Source organism: Malaya genurostris, chromosome 3, assembly GCF_030247185.1.
Source record: "Malaya genurostris strain Urasoe2022 chromosome 3, Malgen_1.1, whole genome shotgun sequence".
Lineage (NCBI taxonomy): Eukaryota > Metazoa > Arthropoda > Insecta > Diptera > Culicidae > Malaya > Malaya genurostris.
Window position 1 is genome coordinate 34291758 of NC_080572.1, and position 26647 is coordinate 34318404.

Below are 26647 nucleotides of genomic sequence, written 5' to 3' on the forward strand. Positions count from 1 at the left end.
TTCAAAAAACTAATTTAAGAAACCTTTGCTGTTCAAATTCACGTTTATTTTTAATATTGTACTTTAGCACTTGTCACTATATATAACAGTTGAGTTTTTAAAACTGAACTACTTCAAAGAGAGTACTGCATTTTTGACAACGCTTCACTCAACTTAATGACTGTTAACTATCTTAGCATAAAGGTGGTTACAGCATAAATAAATGAATGTGAATACACTAGTACATACATGTATTGTATTCCAGAATATTCTTTACCTTTAGTACACAATTTTCAATTAACGGCTAAACTTGTACCTTGCTGACGGGTTGTGTTCAGTACAAATCAGCGCTGTCAACTATACCGATGTAAGATTTGTACTCGATACAGTAACACAGTTATGTTCTCTGAAAATACCAATTATTCAGTTTTCATACAGATAAAAACTGATTTTCAGTTTTTGTGCTAGATTTCATAGGGTTGAATTAAGAGGAGCGATCTATTGTTTGCTTACAAAATCAATCCTCACTAAATAGATTTTTGAGATAGATATTCTACAGATTATTTTTTACGCTAATTTAATTTTTCAAAAAAAAAAGTTGGCAACAGAATCTGTCGAACACAGAGCCTGGCATCCCTGCTTCTGACTTCTTGAACTCGTAAGCAGAGATGCCAGATCTGTAGATTTGTCTGTAAATCTGCCGATTTCGTGTATAGTGCTGAAGACATATTTTGTTGCACAAACTTTTGAAAATCGAGTTTAAAGCAGACTTAATTTACAGGAGCATCAATCTTAGTTTTTATTTTTGCTCAGCACAGTGGTGTTTAAGTATTTTTTTTAATCTTCTCTGCAGTGATGTTATTTTGCATAGATATAAATTTGTTTCGTTTGATATCAATAAATCATCTCACTTTTGGCATCTCTGTTCGCAAATAATATAAACAAGATAACAATATCTTTCAACACGTTATGGTTAGGGTCATTTCGGTAAATGCACTGTTATAGTAGGCAAAATCAACTTTTTTATACTTTTATGTTCAGGTAAACTTTATCAAGTTTTACTTGACTTACAATGCATTCATGCAATATTTTCTCTTTCTATTCCAGATGCAGTTTTACTTGGCGCATCCCAACCGGCTTTCCCGACTGAAGAAATTCCTCGAATCGTTTCGGTTATGTCAAGTGCTGATATGACACAATCAGAAAACATCAACAAAACAGAGATTATTGCTGTAGAGCTTACAGACGATGAGTATCAAGTTGATCCACAAAATAAATCGAATTCCGATGGCGAAAGCTATGACGAAACTTTTGACAATATTGAGCGAAACAAAGATTCAACTAATCAGCGTGTTTCGATTGATAATATATCAGCAGAATTTAGTGGTGAATTTATTCAACATGAAGGCATAATCAGCCTGGATCACATGGTAAGTGGTGATATAGAGAACCAATCTCCAAATTTCAGTCAAAAACGTGACACTATGGAAGTTGTGCATCTCAAGAAAAGTTCAAAAAAACACGCCTCAACGGAGATGAAATTTCAATGCTTTATTATCAATTGGAACAAAATTAGTGATCTACTTTTAGACCGTTTACAGTCTTTACAAGAGTTTAAAAATAACAATCCAGGTACATTCACTCCCGCAACGATTCGTATTACTAAGACCGAATTGACTACATTAACAAATGCTGTGGTTGATCAGCTTCGTACGATAGATTCACTGATCCGAGCTGAAACTATGGAGAGTGTGTCACATCAAATTCTTGAAAAGTTTCCGGCTTTAAATTACACTGATGATGATGGTTTCGGTTCCGGCCAAGGCTACGTTGAATTAAAGTACAAAATGATTAATCGCAATAATTATTGAAATCGGTTTAAGAATTCTAAGTCATTATTTTCCGACAATGCTATTAGTTTAAAGAAAAAACGAAACGCACGAGCAGGAACTCTCAAAGAATATTGGGAGAAAATTTCCAACGTATGCGAAAATGAGATTCTGTCAAAATTACTTCGAGATGAGCCTAACCTTTTGATGAATGAATTCCTGCTACAATCACAGGCGTTCGTCCGATTTAAATTAGATGAAAAAATCGATACCTCTAAAATGATTTCGCCACTTCCCGTTCTTCGACGCAGAGCATTACTTAATTTTCATTTTGAAAAGGCAACTGGAGTCAGCGTGGGTGATTTTCGGAGGTATTTTTTGGCGAAAAAAGAAAAAATAATTCAGTATTCGCGTACAAAAAACAAGAACTTACATTTGAATGGAATGTCTTCCGACTATGACATATTACAATTCCTATGTTCGCTTGTAGATGAGAGTTTTAGCGACTTGATTTGCCACAAAGAGGTAAACATACCAATTCTAACTATACCATAGATTTCTAAACATCATTTTACTATATAACAGATAGGCACCCGTGTTGATGATATCATCATTAATAGCTCAGGACCAATACTCGCAGCTGTAGGTAAGCAAAATATAAAACCGAGTTTTACACAAATACTCCATTTATTGAATTACAAATTTTACTTGCTTTTTTACAGTTTGTCTGTAGATGATAGTTCTGATAAGTTTATTTTATATTGTTTTAGATGTTGGAAACGGCAGAACACTATTTTATTGTTACGCAAACGAAACACGCCTTTCGGAGGGTGCTGAGGATGTATTAGAGGGAATGGAGGATCTTTTTACCATTCACTTTGTACATAATTTTATGTACGCAAAACCTGTTTCAAAATTTTTAGAACTGCTGCAAGAATATTTTTTGAAAATTATTACCTTCATTGCCTCAAAATCCACTGCAAGTCGTGTAGGTCAAAGGCAGAGAAAAGTAAGGAAAATTATATCTGACATATCAAATTTCAATGTTACATCAAAAACAGACATTTCATAGCAATAGCAATAACATAAAAAATCAAAATAAATGCAACTAAATTTCTTATAAAATATTATAATGTGTTTTTAATTATTCTTACTATAAAATCCATGATGTTTTGAACAGATGTTAGTATGAATTTAAACTAATAAAAAATTATAAATACTAAAAAAAGTTTACATGATAGTAAAATTAAACTAAAATGTATATTTACAGTATGATCATTTGGTTTAAAATTAAGCGCCATTGAACTTTACATGGATACAGTTTCAAGTCGTGTAAAAATGTATGATATTGGAAATTTGCATTTAATTTCATGCTCCAAATATGTGCATGAAAATAAATGTAAAATTACACAAAAATTTTAACTGTGTAGCATCTGAATATTGTTTCAGTCGTGACTACAAGTCAGATCCAGATCCCTTTGCGTCTTTTTGGGGTTTCATTTGACGATAGCCAATATTTTTTGCAAGCACTCTTGCACGTAGATCTGCTGGTTGATTTAAATGTCGATATTCAAGTCACACGGGATAGCCAGATAGTTAATTTGATATGTGTGTAGCTAGGATTATTGCTCAGGTTTTTAAACGCACTATGAGAAAAAAAAAAACCTCTGAATTTAAATTGACTAACTCTTAATCTTAGCACCCTTAAAGCTAAAACAATTTTTGTTTGAATCAAAGATTTTTGTTGATACAGTACAAATTTAGATATTTTTCCTTTTAAAATGTGAGGATCAACTTCTAATTAACAGCAAGTAATCGATTCCGGACTACATAATCGATGAAAATTTGTGTTGAACTAGCATTGGCAATTTTTCATTTGTTTGGATGAAGAAATTTGCAATTTTGCTATCTCATTGAAATTACTTGCAGTGGTCGCATTCATCGCTGATTTTCAAGCACTCACATTCAGAATGTGTTGAAAACTAGATGTTAGTATGCATACTAGCACACAATACAGTACGTTAGCCAAATGTGCCATCAGGAACGCATTCCCAAATTGAATAATGGAAGCTCTAAAAGTAATTGCATATCGCCCAAACTTTCCACAAACATACTCTTTACCAAAGAAAAGCTCGAGAAAGCGCAAAAAACTTGCCAATCGTCAGAGCATCTAGCATCCTTACGTCATCTTCTTGGCACAGTTTGAAATACTGTTTGAATAGCAGAAACCACTCACAATCGCCCCGAATATGATTATGTTTATTCACTTGACGAGCTTGACGACTGTAGCGCGGGAGATAGAATGTGTAATTCGCTGTTGCTTTTTCTGTGTCCCTCTATCTCTTTCTCTCTCAATGCTGATTGGAGTTCAGTTCTCCTCTATTAGAAAGTGTGACGAAAGTATTTTTTTTCGCCGATTGATGTCTATACTATTACCGTATTCGAAGGAAGAGCAAATTTTATGTATATATTTTCTTTTTCTCTTGCAGTTGCTTTTCGAGTTCGTTCGTTTGTCGAAAACAAGTGCAACTTTCTTTTGACTTGACGAAGCTACGATGTACACTGATAAAAATTTGCACGATCGATTCATATGTAAACAGCACTCCAATTTAATATGCTTTTTCATTTCAATACATAACCAAAGCGATTTGTTTTAGAATTTCATGTGCAAAATCACTAAGATGCGAAATTAGATTATTTTTCACTTAGCTTGCATTTCAGATAAATATAGCAAGATTTTCGCTAAATATCAACAGTTTTTACATTCATTTTATCCGTTAAGTATATATTTTCATAAATGTCATGTGTTCTACAAGTAGTGATAGTTCAAATGCTTTGCACATGATGCAAGCGTGCAAATTATTTTCAGTGTACTGTGGTGCTGCTTGGAGGGTTATGTCTTTTCTATGATTCACGTGACATCGAAGAAAAATATGAATATTCTGGTGTGTTTCGGTAAGTGATTGGAAATGTCTTTCCGGCGGTAGTTGCTTTCGTCTACCGATCGACGTTTATCCTCACAGCCACACACGGTGCTTCCGGTGGAGGAGGCTACCGAACTGAGAAAGCTTTTTGCTGCCGCTCGAGAAAAAGTTTTTGATTGATTGCTTTGCAGGGTGTTCAAAATAGCCTGAGGAAGAAAAACAGGATGGAATGTTTTTGGATGAAGCCGGTGGGTTTTTTTATGAATCCATAAACAAGAAATTGGATTCTGAAATTGCTACTGATAAACAGAGAAACACAAAGGGACATACGAATTCAACTATGGAAGATGAGTAAATGTTTGGAGCGCCATTGCATTGATTGAAACAAGACTGAATGAACACACAGATACAGGCACACACTCCCACGTAAGACCATACCGGTGGGACGTTGTTAATGTAGTTCCAGAATTTCACAATCAAGCTAATGCATTCAAAATATTCCGTGGCGGAATAATTTTCATCAAACAGTAAATCAGCAAATTTCACGCAACATTTCTCCCTAATATTTCAGCTAACCACCATCGCTCGGATCCCGCAATGATTTATCATCACCAGCACGCACGTCCTTCATCGTAATCATTAATCAATACATTTCTCTATTTCCATATTCCACTTAAAGCCTATTCGCACTATTCCGGGACGATCCGGGACGTTTTCTTTTCCACATCGGCGATGACTGAGCTGCCGGCGTGTGCATGTATTGGAATGCCGGATCCGGCATAAAATCAATTTGGTTGCCACCGATATTCCTCGCTGAGTTTTTCGCACCGAGAGAAACTCGGTGTTGTCAATGAAAGTCACGTAAAATTTTAAGTAAGAGTTTAAGTTACAAGGTGATGAGAGATTCTACGCGCAGCTTGAATGCGACTACGACTGTTGCCCAATCCACGACGTCAAGAGCATCATAATAGACCTGAGCGCTCAGGTAGTCCAGAAGATGGAGTTCAAACTTACGATTGGAAAATTCAGCGCTCACCTGCTGACAAACGAAATGAAAACATAGCCTTCCTTATCGTTACACCTGGAGATCACCACAGCAGACGGAATCGCAAATCGATCACGCTCTGATTGATGGAAGGCGCTTCTCCGACATTATCGACGTCAGGACCTATCGTGGCGCTAACGTCGACTTCAACCACTATATGGTGATGGTGAAACTGCACCTAAAACTCTCCGTCATCAACAATGCACGCTACCAGCTACCGCTACGGTACAACATAGAGCGATTGAAGCAATCGGATGTCGTCTCAGCATACGCGCAGGATCTCGAGGCAGCGTTGCAAGACAAGGGCGAGCTCCCCTAAAAGACTGCTGTAGAACAGAAAAGCAGCCATAAACAAGGTAGCCGAGTGCGCCGTCGGATACGTGAAACGAAGTCGACGGAACGAATGGTTCGACGAGGAGTGTAGTGTGATTTTGGAGAAGAAGAACGCAGCGCGGACTGTAATGCTGCAGCATGGAATCCGGCAGAACGTGGAACGTTACAAACAGAAGCGAAAACAGAAGACCCGCATCTTTATGGAGAAAACAACACACACAGACAAACATATTTTGTGAATTTACATCTATTTTCATGCACATATTTGGAGCAGGTAAATAAACACAAAGTTACTTTACAATTCTGTACGATTCAATATAATTTAATCGCAAAACTAACCGTTAATTGAAAGATACAGTTCTATTAATTGAAAATGCAATGCAATCTAATTTAGTTTTCAACCAAACTTTCGTCTATTCCATGTTATAATTGATTTACATGTCGTGTAAATTTCATTATTTCTTTCTGTGTATACTTTTTTAGAGGACGCGAATACATGCAACTTCTGCTCATCTCTAATCAGAACACAATACTTAAATCCTAACAATGCCTAAAATGAAGCCTAATCGGAGACATAAGACTTATTCCGGTAGGGTGATTGAATATTCAAAATTAATAGAAATACAAAGCTATCGGAAAAGTGAAGCCCTGATTCGGGACGGTGTAAAACGTTTCATCTTCAAACATTCGATGGGAAATATTTTGCATTCATCCAACAGAATCGAATCCGTCAGATCTGGCTGCATACCATATGAAAACTAATGTCAAGTACATCCATTCGCTGCCCGTCTGCTACGGCACAAGGTTCCCTTGGACAACGGGCGTTAAAGCGTACAGTCGTCTACTTGATGGGTGGTGGGTCCAACATCAAAGACCAAATGCGAATTACGTATGCCATAATTATGAATAATGAATTGGCAATTTGTTCTCAAGTACTTCCAAGTTGGTCTAGCGTTAGTCTGGATGGCAACTTCACAGATGGAGAATGCTACAAGTGGTTACAAAATTTGTAGAGTAATGTCGACGAATTGGATTTTTAGAGCCTTATTATGTTACGAAGTAGAGAGCCTCTCGAGTTCGATCAGTTTGTTGTTGTAGATTTGTTTGATCATGTTTAGTTGTTGTGATAAACTTTTGAGCTAAGAAGACATATAAATTGAAAAAAATGCATCAATATTGAAATTATCAAACCTAGTCGATTTAACGACAATAGAGATTTTTACACGTCATGTCATGATTCAAAAATTATGAAACCTATAATTTTATTTTCTCATCAAATCATGCTTATTGTGCATGATTTTATGATCAAAACGATGCAAATCATGAGCAATAACTGAGAGAACGAATAAAGAAAACCTGTTTTAATCCACCTAGTGGTGTAACGATGCCTTTCTCATGTACATAAAATATTGTGGCATTCTATTCAAAAATTTTCTCTTCGATTTTTGAAAAAAAACCAAGAGATTATTTGTGCATTAACTTGTATAACATACAGAATGAAACATTGCTTTGCTCGCGTAGGTCATCCTTAAGAAAACGAAGTGGGTTCACTATTATATGTACTTCCGGAACCGGAACCCGAGAACCGGTTCGTACGGCCTCCAACTAACATGACGTACAAACTCTACTAGTTTTTATTCAAATTTTGAAGATTTTATACTATTTTGCCATCGCGCTCTAAATGACGATTTAAATGTTTGTTGTATCCAAAAACATGCAGAAACCATAAGACCTTCCATTTGACCCTAAGATTGGGAATAACGGTTTTAAGTTCAGTTTACAACATTTTTTACGGTGTACAATATTGAACACACTTTACCCTATAACTTCTGGAACCGGAAGTCGGATCAGGATGAAATTCAGCAATTCCGTATGAGACCGGAAGACCTTTCATTTGAATCTAAGATTGTGGGAATCGGCCAAACCATCGCTGAGAAAAGTGAATAAGATTCATTTTGATATACATTACCACAATTTCCGGTGCTTCCGGAACCGGATACCGGAAACCAGGAGAGCCGGAATCGCTTTGTTTAGTTGCCTACTGATAATCACTATCGATTTGTATAGTCTTGAGAAGAATTGAGAAATTTTTTTACGTTTTTCGTTTCGCCGGTTTAAGTGACGGTGTACAATATTGAACACACTTTACCCTATAATTCCGGAACCGGAAGTCGGATCCGGATGAAATTCAGGAATTCCGTATGGGACTGGAAGACATTTCATTTGAATTTATGTTTGTGGAAATCGGTCAAACCATCGCTGAGAAAAGTGAGTGAGATCTATTTTGGTATATATGACCTCTGTTTCCGGTACTTCCGGAGCCGGATACCGGGAACCAGGATAGCCGGAATCGGTTTGTTGTTGCCTACTGATAATGACTATCGATTTGTGTAGTTTTGAGACCAGTTTAGAAATTTTTTTTTACGTTTTTTGTTCCGCCGGTTTAAGTGATGGTGTATAATATTAAACACACTTTACCTTATAACTCCGGAACCGGAAGTTGGATCCGGATGAAACTCAGGAATTCCGTATGGAACCATAAGACCTCGGTTTAAAATCGGTTCAGCCATCTTCGAGAAAATCTAGTGAGATTATTTGACACATACACACACACACACACACACACATATTGCTCAGCCCGATGAACTGAGTCGAATGGTATATGACACTTAGCCCTCAGGGCCAATTTTTACTAGTCGGTTATTCAAGTGATTGCATAACCTTTCTATATGAGAAAGGCAAAAACACGTGTGGCCTATTTGTTCTGTTAATGAAGAATGAATATTTGTTACAGATTCAAGACTTGCATGACAAGGTAGGAAAACATTGCTGTTAATACACACTGAAAACAAAATGATCAGTTTATTGTCCACAATAACTTTTCTCCCATGAGAATTCATCATGGTCAGACTAGGCGTTACTTGCAAAATGTGTTTTATTCGAAACTCGTAACTTCAATTTTATACCCAGATATCACATCGAACCTTCCAAATTATGTGGATAGATCGTGAAATATATTAATGGATAAGCAGAAATCCGTCATTAGAACTAAAACAGAATTCAAAAAGTTAATATGCTCCAGAGGTATTTTCATTTATTTATAAGAAATTAAATGTGATTATTGATTCATTGAGTGATAGAGAAAAGGTATCATAGAAGATCATGAACGGACTAAGCATGGCTGCGTGTTTCATTTGCAAACTCCGAAATAATATTTTGTATACATACATCTGAATGTATTCTTATATATTCGACATCATTGTAGTTGTAAGAATATCATTCTGAGTTCAAAAGATAACCGTAAAAAATATTCAAACATAAACTTTGACCCCATCTACCAAAATATTTTACTCGACCATTTTGTTTAATTTATTTCATAGAGATGACTACACAGACTGTATCGGGTAATTAGTTTTCTATGTACATCAAGGTTATTTATTGAAGTTGTGTACTAATTATGTATGACTTTGACGATTTAAAAAAAATGTAGCTTAAAACAAAAATATTTGCAAGATTTTACCAACTGTTTTTTACGCAGCTCATTTTAGTGGACTTTAAAATATCTCTGAAAAATAAGTTAAAATGCGTAGCCAGGGCGATAAATGGGGAACTGTTTAGAGGACACTGTATTATAAGCATCGTTTTTTTTATATTTACATGAAATTTACTAATCACTATTCCACTACTCGAAGGCAGCATGTCAAACAATTAAAGTCAAAAATTTTCAATAAATGTTGGAATCATACGTGGAAATATGTTTTTTTTACCATATTCGGAATCCTTCAATGTTCAAAGACATAACGCCTAAACTTATTTCACAAAGAAAACTAATCTAAAAGAAATACGCCTGAAGTTACACCGTTCAAATAAGGTACGTTACGTTTAAGTTCCAGTCAAATAAGTCCAACTGCTTCATGTTCCTAGGACATTTGATCATGATGTATTATCATAACATGAGAATACACTCCTTTCCCAAAATCATGACTTATGCTTTATTATGCTTCATTCGAAATAATTGCATACCCGGTGCTAAATTTATGCAAGTTAATTATAATTGTTTTATTTATACTTTCTTACAAAAATATAAATCAAAAGTAAACTAATATTATTTGTATTTGTTCGGGAGGTCAGTAAATGTATTGTAACTTAGTGAAAAGTGTTTCGTGTAGTGGTTGAACTTTATCTTTGCTAAACGGTTCATGTTGAACTATTAGATTATATTAACTGGATAAACTGTATCACACTAATGAATCGACGCAACATACCAAATAATTAAAATTGGTGTAATACATCAACACAATAAGCTGTTTTTTAAATAAGTATAATTATTAAGGGAGGGGGTAGGGTCTAAATTAGAAAAAAAAATCATCATTTTTGCGATTTTGTCTCAGAATTTTCGTTCAACAAAATAAATTCAAATGTTTTGCATGATAAAAAGCATCATTCAAATAACATTTTTTAATTTTTTCGTGAAAAAATATTGGGAAATAAGTCGGTAAAGAGGTATTTTTGAGGTCGCTTCTTAAAAATCATGATTTGCGGTGTCCTTTGTAGTTTTTCTAAACCAAAACATTTCTGTTTGATTTTATTAATTTATAAAGTGAAAACTACGATTTTGCACAAAAAAATCCGCCATTTTGTAGCTGTAAAACCTCCCCAAAGTAACAAACAACGAAAAGGAAAACGTTGGGATCTGGTTTTTTATATGTTGAAAGTGTGTGCAGAGTAGTAGTTTTTGAATGAAGATGAGGAGGGACTTCCAAACCCTGCTTTCGAGAAAAACGCGTTTAAAGTTTTTTGTCTATAAAATCAATGGAAACAATTTATTACTCAAGAGAGCCCGTAGGGTCTAACATTTTCAAAAAATCATATTTTTCTTTTATAATTTATTATAACGAAACATTTCAAGAACGTTTTGTCAAGTTTTGAAGTCGATCGAAGCAGAAGTCTTGGGCCTGTGTGCCGAGCTCTTACTTTTTCGCAGTATGAGATAAGCAAAGGTAAAAACCTATAACTTGCTGAGTTTTGTTCCGATAGGCTTGAAAATTTCACAGAATATTCTTAAAATGTTTTACTATTAGAAAATGTAAAGAAAAAAATAAATGATGATTTTTCAAAAGTGTTAGACCCTACCCGCCTCTTAAAGCACAGCGTGATGGATTGGGTTCGATTCAACAAAAACCTGTCTTAATCCATCTAGTGGTGTAATGTTGCCTTTCTCATTACCATTTCACGAGAAATAGATGCAAATTTCATATTGGATATTTTGAATTATTGTTTCCGGAATTGGAATCGAAAAACTGTCAAACAAAACTCACAAATCTTCCAAACGGTGCACTCGCATGTGTTTTCAAAATCGAGCTTCGATTTTCGTTTTCTTTATCATGTGTATGAAATTGAACACCACACACAGCGTGTTTCGTTCGTAGAGACAGTGTTGTGTTTTCTTTTTCGTTCCACCGCATGTACGGTTTGAAATTTGGGCACTCATCGCCTGTAATTCCAGAACCGGAAATTAGATTCGGATTAAATGTAGAAGCTGTGTATGGAATCAAAGACCTTTCATTTGAACTTAAGTTTGCAAAATTGGTTAAGCCATTGCCATACCCATTTTATAAGGATTTTTAAGGTATATCAATCAACCGGAATTCGCTATTGTCAATTTACAAAATATCTCAAACATCATTTTCCGGAACCTACTCTTTAAACCCGTCCCAAAAATACCCATATTGTAGTTATTTCCATGGAGTAGAAATGAGCCGGAAATCATTTTCATTGTATGCAAAAACCTCTTTCTACGAAGTAGGTTCGCAAATTTTTTCGTTTGAATCCAAGTTCATGAAAATCGGTTCAGTTACCTCCGAGAAAAGTTAACGCTAAGAAACGTTATATGCACACATACACACGCATACCCGATCAGATGGTAATAACAGAATTATAACAACTGAAGTAATTTATTAAAAAACATTTTGTAACAAATTTTGAAACTTTTTTGGCTGGTAAGCTGTTAAAATAACAAAAATCATAACAAAAAAGACTCTAGTGGGAACAAAATTGTAACAGATTTTGAATCGTTTGTATCACAATTATTACTGAATTTGTTATAACTACAGAAGTCCGAAAGCAGAAATTTATAACAAATGTTGTAATAAAATAACAAACTTAACACAGAAAAACTTTATCACAGCCAACTTTTAGCATCGTTTCAATCCAAAATCCAAAAAGCAACGGAAGAATTCGTTTTTTCAATTAATGAACTTTATCATGAGTTTTGCAAAATAAAACATCATAACTGATTTTGTTATTATATTGTTATCATAAGTTTTGACTTTCAACTGTTTTCATTTGTTAAATATCTCAAAATAACACAAATTGTTATACATATCAACTGTTGATATACTTGTGTTATGATTTTGTTATGTGCACCTGATCGGGTATACATTTTGCGTAGTCGACGAACTGAGTCGAATGGCCTTGGTTCAAAAGTCAATTTTCACAGTAATTTCATAACCTTTCTATATGAGAAAAGAAAAAAATAAAACTATTTCTATTTTTGCGTAATGCGTTATTATCATTATCATGAATTCATAAAGGAAAAGTTACAAACGAATAGAAAGTTCACTGAGTTAAAAACATCCTAAATCCGTTTCGGTCATAGTAATGGTAGTGTTAAAACACGGAATGCATAAGTATGTAGGTTCGAGTTCTGTCTAAGGATACCTTTTTGTTCATGCGTACCTTTTTTATCACAGTTTATTTTCTGATGAAGCTTCCTCAAGCGATGGTTGCCTTTTGGATACCGGTTAGTGTATTCCGATGCACGAAATAACATACTTTTAATGACTCCTACCGGTACCGGAAAGTGTTCTTCGACCATTAAATTACTTTCTCTTCCAACAACAACCACCATCACCACCATCGTCATTTTAGTATCCTTTTCCGGAAGTCTATTCTTGACAATTACCACGAGATAAACAAAGTATCATAAAACATACTTTTTATTTTCTAATGGCCGATTACCGAACTTATTAAAAGATAAACTTTTTGCATCCCTCTGATACACCCATCATCTCTCGAAGAGCTAGTAAAAATTCCGCCATCCTTTATTGTTATCTTCACTGTAAGAAAAAAGAGTATTAAATTGTTCAGGGAACACAATCATACCTCCATAATCGTCAACGGCACGATTCCACATTGCATGCTGCTGTCTTCATTAAAAGTTTCCCAAATGCTCACTGACGCTGAAAAGTTCGGGTTTTTGTTTCTCCGAAATGGAAATTTGGAACCCATCTCTTGTTTCCTCTCGTTGTTTAACACTTCACTGCGCGTTGCTCCCGGAATCATCAAGAAATTTTGTTCCCCAGTGGATACCGTCATCCATCGGAGCAGTAATGATCTGGCAAAGTGCCGTTCACCGCATGAATTAATTTTCTGCTCCAATGTTTATAGCGTTGATACTTTTGGAGAAACTCCAGTAATCTGTGCGCAACAACTCCATGCGACCGTAATGCTAGCGGTGGTGGGGTTGAGGAAGGTGTGACGGATTGAAATATGACCATCCCTTTGTGGCCAGCTTTACGTTCGCGTTGGGAACGGGGCGTTTCGGCAAACGGGACCGGTTGGTAGTGACGGTATAGTAATTGCAGAGCGGCACATCTCATAAATCGTAACACATCTCTTGGGGGAAAAACGCACATGCGGCATGGAGGCGTCGGGTTACTCGTCGGGTCTAACGGCGGTAATTATTTTAAAGATTTACCACCATTTACCAAAGTTGCGTTGCTCGTGCATTAATTAAGAGGTCAAATTTTTTCCTCTACCGTAAAATGTAATTTGGAACTTTGGGTAATCTGATTTAGGCTCGGTAATGATGGATGGGTCGATCCACGTAAAGTGTGATTGATTAATGCAGCTAAAGACCAGAAGAATGTTAGTTTCTATTGAATGTTGATATATTTTTTAGTAGTTCAAGGACAATTGAGGAGTGATAAGTTTTTGATCGTGAATATCCCTCGTTGAATATAACGTATTAACATAATTTTGGCTACATGCCATCGGAAATATGATCACAATTTTATGATTAAATTTGCAGTTGTATGACATAATATCAAATAATTGAAAAGATGAACTTTTCTGAAATGTTCGGTATCAATGACGAATGGAAATTCATGACGCGTGCTTGCTTGTCTCGTATTTTGAAAACTCATAGCTCAGTGATCTGTAATTCCAATAGATTCGAAATTTTTCATCTTGAACGTGTATTGTAACAAGATTGAAGTGTTTCAATAGTACACTATTGGAAAACCATGTCAGCCAATCAGAACGCGTTCTGACGAAGAGAACAAAATATGCATCGATATAAAAGACGAATATTCAACCTTTTTGCATCATTGTCTGAGCAACACTTGTCGAAGCGAGACATATGATCTACGGCAACATCGAAGACTTCACACTTTTGGAATGAAGCAAGTGCCGTTCTGTCTAAATGCAGATCCTGTTGGTCGTGACAATTCAAGGCACTTTTCAGTGCCACAGATCAGCATTAAGAATTAATTGAATTTTCTTCATTTCCTACCAAGATTTCTCTCTCTCTCTCTCTCTCTCTCTCTCTCTCTGTGTGTGTGTGTGTGTTTGTGTGTGTGTGGATTACCCTATTTTCACAAACTTAGATTCAATTGAAAGGTCTCATGTCCCCATACATAGTTCCAGAATTTCATTTGGATCCGACTTACGGTTCCGGAATTACAGGGTGATATGCACCAATAATGTGAGAATAATTCATTTTTACCCGGAGATGGCTGAACCGATTTTGACAAACTTAGATTCAAATGGAAGGTCTTATGGTCTGATACAAAATTACTGAATATTATTTGGATCCAACTTCCGGTTCTGGAGTTATAGGGTAGAATGTGTAAAAAATGAAAATATGTTTTCTAACTTTTCTCATAGATGGCGCGACCGATTTTAACAAACTTAAATTCAAATGAAAGGTCCTGTGGTCCCATACGTACTTCCTGAATTTCATCCGGATCCGACTTCCGAAGCCGGAAATAAAGTGTGTTAAAATTTTATACCATCACTGAAAAGGGCAAACACCGTAAAAAATGTCTAATTCAAACTCTAATGTTCTTCAATTGATAGTAGATGGTCAAACAAACCGATTTCGGTTAGTCTTTTAAAAATCGAAGAAAATTATTTTGAAGAATACCACAGTATGATTGATATGAGAAAGGCATCATTACACCACTACGTGGATTAAAACAGTTTTTTTTAAATATATTTCTTGTTTACATATAGATTAAGAAATCAAGCACACCCTATTTTTATATTTTCGTAAAATACACCGACGATAGTTGTGGAGGATTTCAGTATAGGCGCTTTAAAATAAAATAATATTAAATTAATTGATTTCATGAGCAAGTATATGAAGTTGGATATGAAATCTGCTCCTTCACAAGCTATTACGCTTGGAGAGACATGTATTGATCTCGTATTTGCAAGGACGTCAATATAGAAAGCCGTAGATACTATTTTGATCAAAAAGTTCCCGGAATTTATACAGAAAATTAAAAATACAAGATTATTCATTATTCATCAAAATCGATGTTGTCCCCTTCAAAGTATTCCCAATCGACTGGAAAACACTTATGCCAGCGCTTGATCTAATCCTCGAATAATTTTTTATATTCATTTTTCGGTATGGCCATCAGAGCTATAATAATTTTCATAATTCCATAATCTCATCTCGGGTGCTGAAACGCGTTCCACGGAGCGGTTTCTTGAGTCGACCGAATAGGAAAAAGTCATAGGGAGCCAAATCAGTTTAATTCGGTGGTTGCTGAATGGTATGCGTTTCGTTTTTAGCTAAATGTTTACGGATAACGATGACATTGTGTGACGGTGCGTTATCGTGGTGCAAGATCCACGAGTTGTTTGCCCATAAAAATTCGACGAAGTGCTTCACGCAAACGTTTAATAACGCCCAAATTATACTCCTTGTTGGCGGTCTGGCCTTGTGGAAGGTATCCATGATACCCTATCAATGAAAACTGTGAGTATCACCTTCTTCTTCGACTGCATACGACGTGGATTTTTCGGTCGCGGTTCCTTTGGTGTACGCCATTCACTCGCTTGATTGTGTAAATCCACGTCTCGCCTCCAGTAATAATCCATTTGGTGAATGTTGGGTCAGATTAGGCCTTGAATATCATGTCTTTTGCGACGTCAACGCGGTCCCTTTTTTGAATAAAATTCAGGTCTTTCGGCACCAGCTTTGCAGGGACACGTCAGAGGCCCAAATCCTTTACCTGCCATCTCTCTATTAGTCAATTTGCGGTCTACGATCATCTATTATTTGATTTTGTTGATGTTTTTATCTGTTTACGGTGTCGATGGCCTACTGCTTCCCAACTAACCAAAAGTTCGGATAAAAGGAACTGATTTGGCTTAAGCAGCTTCCAAAGTTCATCAATAGCATTCTAAGCCAGAGTTGCCATTTTAAAATCTATGTATCATCTGTGTTGCATATTTTCTATCATAATATGTGAAAATCTGTAAAAAACATTATGAAAATCTGCCATTTTTATGAATTATTCATGAAAATCTGTAGCTGTTAGTTTTTTTTTTTAAATCTGCGTTCAGTGACACAGAATCTGTGTGGTAGATAGGCAAAAAAATCTGTAATTTTACAGAAAAATCTGTAAATATGGTAACACTGTTCTAAGCAGCCCATTTTTGAAGTAATTATCCACACTTGAAAGTACGCGCGACGCAACCGAAAGAACTTCTAAGTTGCATAAGCATAAGGAATACATTGTTGAGCTTCTGTGCAGCGAGAATCTTTACACGGAACTATTTCTGTACTTTCAAGTTGCCAAAAGTAATAGGCGTTCTCCTAAGCAGCGAAAAAGTTCACGCGGAACTTATTCTGTACTTTTATGTTTTCAAAAGTTCCGTGTGTACTTTTAAGCAGCAAGAAAGTAATTGTTTGATGTAATTGTGAAACTTCTAGTTGTTTGGGTTCTCTCATATTCATTCACAGACTCTCGGCCATTTCTGAAACTTTCGTGCCACTGATTAATAACTGTTTTCTTCAGAGTATCGTTGCCGAAACACTCTTCCAACATTTGCAATGTCGTCGCACCATTGAAACCATTTTTAACGTAAAATTTAATGCAAACTCGTTGTTGCAAATTCAATTCCATTTTGAAAATTTTACAAATTCGAGGACACGCACAATCGCAGATTTACTCAATACAGTGTGACTTTAACAAATGTTGCCAGATGTGGCAACCTAAAAAAACTAATCGGATGACTGAGAGCGCCACACTATGGTGATTTCGGGAACTTTTTGATTAAGGTAGTAGTACGAAACACTTTTGACTTACCCCTTCGATTCGGTCGATGGGAACATGATGATAAGTGACCAAAATCGTAACTCCATATTTCGGAATACTGTAAATGCAATGCAATGTAATGTAAAGTTTCTATATAAAGTACATATCATTGAAGTCCGTGAGTTTAAATGGTTTATGAATGACCCTTTATCTGATTGTTTTCCTCGTAGTTCAAGAAATCGGAAGTCTCCAATGAATTCTCCTTTTTCTTTCTTTTCATTACAGCTCTTATTCCACTGACTGTTACTACTGTTATTACTCAGTATAACAGCTTACTGATTAAAACTTTCCCTCTACGGCTGTGATTTTCGATCCCTACCGGATTCCAGACAACAGCCGTTGCCTTGTTGTACTTGTTCCAAATTAAGCTCGCTCACGATTTGATGAAATACGGTGGCTTCTAAGCTTCCGAAAAGGGTATAGAATACTAACGCACGACGCCGACCAGCAAGTGAGCAACCCGTGCAGTCTGCCAACCTCTCACTACTTTGACAATTCTGCCCGAAGGAATCATGGAAGCTGATTTAAATTTACATTTAATTTGTCATACGACGTTGTGGTGATATTGTTGCGGTAGGCTATGCTTGTACCGAAGTCTGCCCTTGTGGAGAATGGGTTCAGAAAAGTTATTCACGTAAATCTGCTGGGCGGAAACTGTTGTTAGTTTTAAAATCAATGGCTGGCACCCTTGCGGAAGAACGATACGTCGTGTGGTAGAACACGAAACCACAAAAATAATTTAAGGTATGGTGGGATTAAAAGTATTTATTTTGTTTTAATGGTTTCTTCTGAACTAAGCTTAAAATGACGAATAATGTTGTCATTTGGATTAGGACGGAAAACTAATTAGTTCTTGACAAACGATACAGGTTAGGCGATATTTTATCTGCTACATGCTTGCCAGTAATGCCGTAACGTAATATCACAAGATTTGAACAAGTGCAAGTAGCATCCTTGCAGCTCGGCTAACACATCCCATGTGTAGAGAAAAATGTCAAACAGCTTGTTTTATTAACTTCAAATGTATGCATCTCCCGTACCAATTCAGAAGCAGATTCAGTCAGTACATACAGTTTTCCATCAGAGCCAGACATAAATCCCAGTTTCATAAATAGACGCCACTTTATCCAATGCATATTTCATGCGAAACCTCATTCTCCGGCCGTACCGGAAAGCAACAGAGCTCACTGTCTACATGTCGTCCTACTTTCTCCGCACCCGTCAACACGAAATGAACCAGCTCGCAGCATCTGCGACTGCTGATCCCGTTCCTTCCCCTAACAAATATCCTACTGCTACTACTTTTGACCAACCGGAGGACGGAAGTTACCATGCAAATTTTCCGGCCAGGAATTTACATACCGCATTCCGCTCAGCGACCGTAACCATCCCGTACCGGCCACTAACTTACTCACAACGACAGACCTTCAACCCCCACTTGGTATGTCCTTCCCGAAACGTAAAACCAAACGACAATCCATCTCGGTTAGTTGCTCGAAAATATCATGCATGAATGTTCCAACCGATGTGTGGCTTCATTTTCCGTGCAATTCAGTATTTGTGTCTGTGAAAGAGATTGACATGATGACAAAATACACCGCACATACAACAGATTCACGGTTTAAGGAGACATGGCTTTTGCGGTACATTTTTCTGTGCCGCCTTTCTGCTTATGGCAGAATCTCATGAAGGCTCGGAAATATCTGCTAATATGATGTTCATTACAAGACTACAAAAAAAAAACAAATTGCTCGTGAGATACTGTGAGATCGACTACTGGCAAATCATCAGTCCAAAGATTCCACACAAAGAAAAATTATAACCCGATATGTCCAAAGGCCGCTCAGGTCCCTAAGATTCATTCGGCCTAGAATGAAAATCGATCGCTTTCTAAGGAACGCTTTTAAATATAATGACAAAATATAAGGTCTTACTAATCATATTATGTGCATCATTATGGTAAGTAAGTACTAATCATATCCCGATTGATTCAGATCATTCATAAAAGTGTAGTTTGTCGTTTACGTTGCTTATTCGGTAATATTTCCAGGACCGAATGTATAAGCAATAAAATATATTGAACTTCATCATTGGCTTCTCTGCAAGTACGTCAAAATCAATTGAACCATCTTCGGTAAAATTGTGCACTTTGTTGGTTACGTCATGTATAGGATTATTTCTCCGAAAATGGCCGTCTTGATCTATTCCATCGTGATCTGTGATCACATCAAAACTTTTTTGCGAGCCTGACGTTCAAATGGTTCATCTGGTTTAGCCATCTCAGATAAAACTAAACGAGTAGAAAAAAGAGTAAATTGTGAGTTATGTCACTTCTACGATTATGTCTTTGGAATCAAAAGCATTCGTCATATTCGAACCAAAGTTGAAGATTGTTTTGATGAGTCAGAATCCTATTCAACAGTCACATCTTCGTTTTTTACTGTCTCATTCGTAAATGATCGCAATCATAACAAACGAACAGAGACGAAGAATTTTTGTCTTTCAAGTATCAATACCAACGACAGTTGTTTCCTTATTTCAATTTTAATGGAATTTAAATTTCATCATTCTTCTGATACAACGAAAATCTGTCAAATTTCACCATGGAGAATGTCCAAAATATGACCAATTTCAGTTACTACACACCAAAACCTCTTTGGAATCCAAACGTATTATAGATGCGAACACCAACAGAAAAAAAAATCAGTGCCTGAAGCAGTTCAAGTTGAACTGCTATCTCTGCCTAGCAGTTCAAATTAAACCGCTAAGCCGACGCAAACTTCACACGCCTACTGGCCACCTCAGAAATTTAACATTCAGGGTTTTTTGGGTTTTTATTTCGTTTCGATTTCTTCGCGAAGCACTGATGAGCAGAGTACGGAATTCGAACAAATCGAAACGGAATATGATCTTATTGTGCAAACCAAAAAAAAAAATTGTGAGCTTTGTGCTCTAATGTTTTTTGGTTCAAGTCGCGCTGTTGCTGTCAATCTTTTGATTCTTATTCCATTCGATTTAAAGCCATGTAATTTTCAAATAACACAATTTTACATGTTCTTGAATATAAATTTGTGTGAAATATGATGCTCCATTCATGTGCATCTGATAGGATGTAAAGTCACAAGAATTTTTCGAATTGTGTAGCTTTGGACTAGCTCTTCCTGCTGCATCTGTCTATTTACATTAACCTAATAATATACGGAACTTTGTATCGTTGTTCGGCCGGAAATAAATTTAGTTTCTGTTTTCTCTGATTTTTACTCTTACACAGTGATAAAATATATGTCGTTACTTACCAAAAAATGTATTCAATATGAATTTCTAAACAAAAAAAAAATTTCCCCAAGCGATAAAAATTTGCTAACGTCATTCAATTAGGAAACACCTGTACGCCACTTGAGCTAAAAACCGTTGAAAAATACCCCTTCATTGCCAAAAACCAACTACATTGCAACGTACTTGTTGAAACAGTAAAACATGAAAAGCGGAAAGTTATAAACAATACCGCTCGCATCTCAACTCATCATTCATTCGTCCAATTACGCTGAGAATGAAGAGAAAACCAAGAAAAATGAAATGCGTTTTTGTTTTTTCTATGTAGCATTTTATACAATTTGAGGTAACCGCTTCTAAGCTCGCTGCTCTTGCTCTTAGGGATGCCGCCGGGAATCATTCGGTTCTGACCAACGACTGACGAAGCAATCTTGGAGACGAGTTGTAACAATGTAACAATGAACCAGCTTGACAGAAGATGAAAATCATTTCTTTTCAAGGTTTATTCAAACTAGGAGTTTATTCCAACACTGGGCGTGGGCCCTCTCTGAACGGCAGTCTACCTAAGGTTGAAAATATAAGAACGTGGAAGCTCCTCTCCCAATTCATTCTAACAACATTTACGATATTCTTGCCTTTCTCATATAGAAAGGTTATGCAATCACTTGAAAAAACTGAGTAGTAAAAATTGACCATTTAACTCGGTGTGTGTAACTGAGCAATGTATGTGTGCGTGTGTGTGTGTGTTTTTCCTCCCAACCTCCCTCAGCAGAAAAAACCGATTGGAAAAACTATGCTACACCTATATGCCTCGATCCCCCTGGTACCACTGATGCGACTGCTTCAGGGGGGGCAATGTGCTCCTGCACTCTTCTATTGCTGTGCTCATGCACTTTTGGTCGCTTCTAATCCGTGCTCATGCACTTATCGTATTGCGCAAACTCTTCAAGCGATCCCAGCTTGCTGGTCGCTCGTCCACTTTCTCTGTAACTCCGTCAGCATTTTTGTAACTGCCCTGCTGATCGCGTTCCACGTCTCCTCAGTGCGGCACATCTCGTCGACAACGTTTTCTACATTTAATGCCGGCATCGATCTTCTTATCGCCTCGAATGTGTGTGTGTGTGTGTGTGTCTGGGTCTATGTGTGTGTATCTGGGTCTATGTGTGTGTATCTGGGTGTATGTGACTGTATGTGGGTGTATGTGTCTGTGGGTGGCAAATAATCTCACTAGATTTTCTCAGAGATGACTGAACCGATATTGACAAACTTAGATTTAATTAAAAGGTCTTACGGTACCATATGGAATTCCTGAATTTCATCCGGATCCGACTTCCGGTTCCGGAGTTATAGGGTAAAGTGTGTTCAATATTGTACACCATCACTTAAACCGGTGAAACAAAAACCGTTAGAAAATTCTAAACTGGACTCAAAACCGTTATTCCAAATTTAGAGTACGATGGCAAAATCGAATAAAATCTGCAAAATTTTAATAAAAACTAGTAGAGTTTGTACGTCATGTTAGTTGGTGGCCGTACGAACCGACTTCGATTATACAGGTTCTCGGGTTTCGGTGCTGGAAGTACATATAATAGTGAACCTACTTCGCTTTCTAATGGCTGGACTAACCGATCAGAGAACTGTTCCATTCTCCATGTTATACTACTTATTGCACAAACAATCTCTTGGTTTCTTTCAAAAATCGATACCATACCGATTTAGTACCCACCGTCGAAAGTTTTGAGCGCATGCATACAGCAACCAAGTAGTGGTTCGAATCTATATTCGCACTGCGGTAGGTGCGAACATTGTTGATGTCCGAGAAAAATTTTCCGTCGATCAAAACGTGGTCGATTTGGTTTTCGGTCTGTTGATCAGGTGATCTCCAGGTAGCTTTGTGGATATCCTTGCGGGGAAAGATGGTTCTTCTGACTACCATTCCTCGGGAGGCCGCAAAGTTGACACAGTCGTTGGCCGTTGTTATTCAATGCGGCATGCAGGCTGTTCGGCCCGATTACCGGTCGGTACATTGCCTCCCTTCCTACCTTGGCATTCATGTCACCGATGACAATTTTTATGTCCCTGCCTGGGCAACCGTCATAGGCTTGTTCCAGCTGCACGTAGTACCCTTTTTTTCTCGTCATCCGGTCTCCCTTCGTGTGGGCAGTGCACATTAATGATGCTGTAATTAAAAAAAAACAGCCTTTAATTCTCAACTTACACATCCTAGCGTTGATCGGCTGCCACTCAATCACTCGCTGACGCATCTTGCTCAGCACTATAAAGCCAGTTCCCAGCTCGTTCGTTGTGCCACAGCTTTGGTAGAAGGCAGCCGCTCGATGTCCGCTTTTTCACACCTTCTGTCCCGTCCAACAAAGCTCCTGCAGCGCCACGACGTCGAAGTTGCGAGGATTTAGTTCGTCGTAAACCTAGCGACTTGCAGTTTCATGCAGTTCCAAGTTTCCATTCGTAGTTCTTATTTCGTCGCGTGGGTCTATGCCGATTGTTTCGGGTCGTATTCTCTCCTGTATTTATTGCAATAGATATTTTACGGATGGTACATTAGGCCTACGCCAACTTCCTGTCTCGCCGGAGGATCATCATGCTTGCTCTGTTTAACGTCCCTACTGGCACTTGGACGATCCCGTTGGTGGGGTTGCCACCTTGGATTTAGCTGGCCGGGATACAGCATTTCACACTCAGCCGCTAGATACCAGAACAAACGCTGTTTGAAGCCGCTTCTAATATGGAGTACAGACGCTCCGACATCCTCCTAAGAAGACCCCCTTCCCTGTCAGCATACGACCAAGGTCCCACCGGGGTTGGTTACCCGATTTTTCCTATGGTTGCTCGTACCCCAGCCGGCACCGCGGGGAGGTAGGGATAGGAGTTACTGGACAAGAGGCTAAGAGCCACATTGGGGCCTGATTACGCATTGTCCAGTCGTTTACCAACCAAACAACAGTACTGTAAATCTTCATTAAATTCAATTGAAATCGATTGTGTACACACACTGCAGTAAACTTCACATTCTAACACACACCTTTCGCAGTCGCACCGAATGAGCATCATCCCGTCCTTCATTCGTTTCTCTCTCTACCGAAGCTCAGTTAAACCACCGTCAATATATCTCCTGAAGTAACAAAATATCTCTTACAATTGAATGAGCGAGCGGTCTTCAAGTGAGGTTCGTGTAAACATTCAAATTGGTTCAAGATAATGGATGAAAGGTAACCCAGTCACGGTAGCTGAAATATCAATCACAAAATAAACATTATTTAATTGAACTCACACGGTACGGGATGGGGCTGTCTTCACGACGATAACAGATCAGCTATGATCCATGATATTTGCGACAACTTCAATATGACAATCTTGAATACGGGAGAAATGACACGGATTCCTGCACCACCAGCAAGACCAAGTGCGCTGGATTTATCCCTTTGCTCGACATCGCTACGGTTGGATTGCACGTGGGAGGTAATTCCTGATCCCCACGGTAGTGATCATCTACCGATCGTAATATCAATCACCAGCGGCTTAAAACCATCGAAGACAATCAATGTTTCGTATGACCTCACACGAAATATTGATTGGAATAGCTATGCGACCTCGATATCTGAGAAACTTGAAAGAACTCAACAACTTCCTCCGGAGGAAGAGTACACGTTTTTGACTGGCTTGATTCTCGATACTGCGATTCAAGCTCAGACGAAACGTGTACCCGGCGCAAAAACTAACATCCGTCCTCCCAACCCGTGGTGGGACGAAGAGTGCACAAATTTAAACGCGGAGAGAGCCTCCGCGTATAAAAAATTCAGAAAAAATGGAACACCTGATAATTACCGGAATTACGCGGCGTTAGACGTTAAAACTAAGAACTTGATTAGAGCCAAGAAACGCGGTTACTGGCGTCGGTTTATAGACGGCTTAACGAAAGAAACATCTATGAGCACTCTTTGGAACACAGCCCGACGAATGCGCAATCATAACACCACGAATGAAAGCGAGGAATACTCCAACCGCTGGATATTCGATTTCGCTAAAAAAGTATGCCCAGACTCTGTTCCGGAACAGAAGATCACCCGCGCCGCGACACCAAATACAAACGAATCACCGTTTTCGATGGTAGAGCTCTCACTTGCACTTTTGTCATGTAACAATAAAGCCCCGGGATTAGACAGAATAAAATTCAACTTGTTGAAAAATCTGCCTGACCCCGCCAAAAGGCGCTTGCTGAATTTATTCAACAAGTTCCTCACGGGTAATATTGTCCCACACGACTGGAGACAAGTCAGAGTTATCGCCATTCAAAAACCAGGGAAACCAGCCTCCGATCACAATTCGTATCGGCCGATTGCTATGCTTTCCTGTATCCGGAAATTGTTCGAAAAAATGATTCTGTTTCGTCTAGACAATTGGGTCGAAACTAATGGTTTACTTTCAGATACACAATTTGGTTTCCGCAGGGGCAAAGGAACGAACGATTGTCTTGTGTTGCTCTCAACAGAAATTCAAATGGCATTTGCTCGTAAAGAACAAATGGCATCAGTTTTCCTAGACATTAAGGGGGCTTTTGACTCAATTTCTATAAATATCCTATCTGAGAAGTTGCATCAGCATGGTCTTTCGCCAGTTTTGAACAACTTTTTACATAATCTATTGTCTGAGAAACACATGTACTTTGCGCATGGTGATTTGTCAACAATACGATTCAGCTACATGGGTCTTCCTCAGGGCTCATGCTTAAGCCCCCTTTTATACAATTTTTACGTAAGTAATATCGATGAATGTATCAACACATCTTGCACGCTAAGACAACTTGCCGACGACAGCGTTGTGTCCATTATAGGACCCAAAGCTGCCGATCTCCAAGGACCATTACAAGATACTCTCGACAACTTATCATCATGGGCTCTTCAAATGGGTATCGAGTTCTCTACGGAGAAAACTGAGCTGGTTGTATTTTCGAGGAAGCGAGAACCAGCACAATTACAGCTTCAACTAGGGGGTGAAACCATAGCTCAGGCCTTCACATTTAAATATCTCGGGGTCTGGTTCGACTCCAAAGGCACCTGGGGATGTCACATTAGGTATCTGAAACAAAAATGCCAGCAGAGAATCAACTTTCTTCGTACAATAACCGGATCATGGTGGGGTGCCCACCCAGGAGACCTGATCAGGTTGTATCAAACAACGATATTGTCCGTGATGGAATACGGATGCTTCTGCTTCCGATCAGTGGCGAACACTCATTTCATCAAGCTGGAAAGAATTCAGTATCGTTGTTTGCGTATTGCCTTGGGTTGCATGCAATCGACTCATACGATGAGCCTCGAAGTGCTGGCGGGCGTTCTTCCACTGAAAAACCGGTTCTGGGATCTCTCATATCGTTTGCTCATTCGATGCGACATTTTGAATCCTCTGGTGATTGAAAACTTCGAAAGGTTAGTTGAGCTTAACTCTCAAACCCGTTTTATGTCCTTGTATTTTGATTACATGGCTCAGAATATTAATCCTTCTTCGTTTGTTTCCAACCGTGCTCATTTCTTGGATACTTCTGATTCTACTGTGTTTTTCGACACATCCATGAGAGAAGAAATTCGTGGAATTCCGGATCACTTGCGCCCTCAAGTGGCCCCAAATATTTTTTATAATAAATTTAGAACAGTCAACTTTGAAAAGGTGTTTTACACTGACGGATCAAACATCAACGAGTCCACAGGCTTCGGCATCTTCAATCAAAACATCACCGCTTCTTACAAACTCAGTGATCCGGCTTCAGTTTACGTCGCAGAATTAGCTGCTATTCAGTACACCCTCGAGATCATTGAAACCATGCCCAAAGACCATTACTTCATTGTCACGGAC

The 26647-nt window shown here is 37.9% G+C and overlaps 1 pseudogene; it reads left to right on the plus strand.

Annotated features, from left to right (window-relative positions):
- The first annotated feature begins 1221 nt into the window (after positions 1–1221).
- On the plus strand, positions 1222–2880 carry LOC131433759 (uncharacterized; annotated as a pseudogene).
- Positions 2881–26647: the final 23767 nt, after the last annotated feature.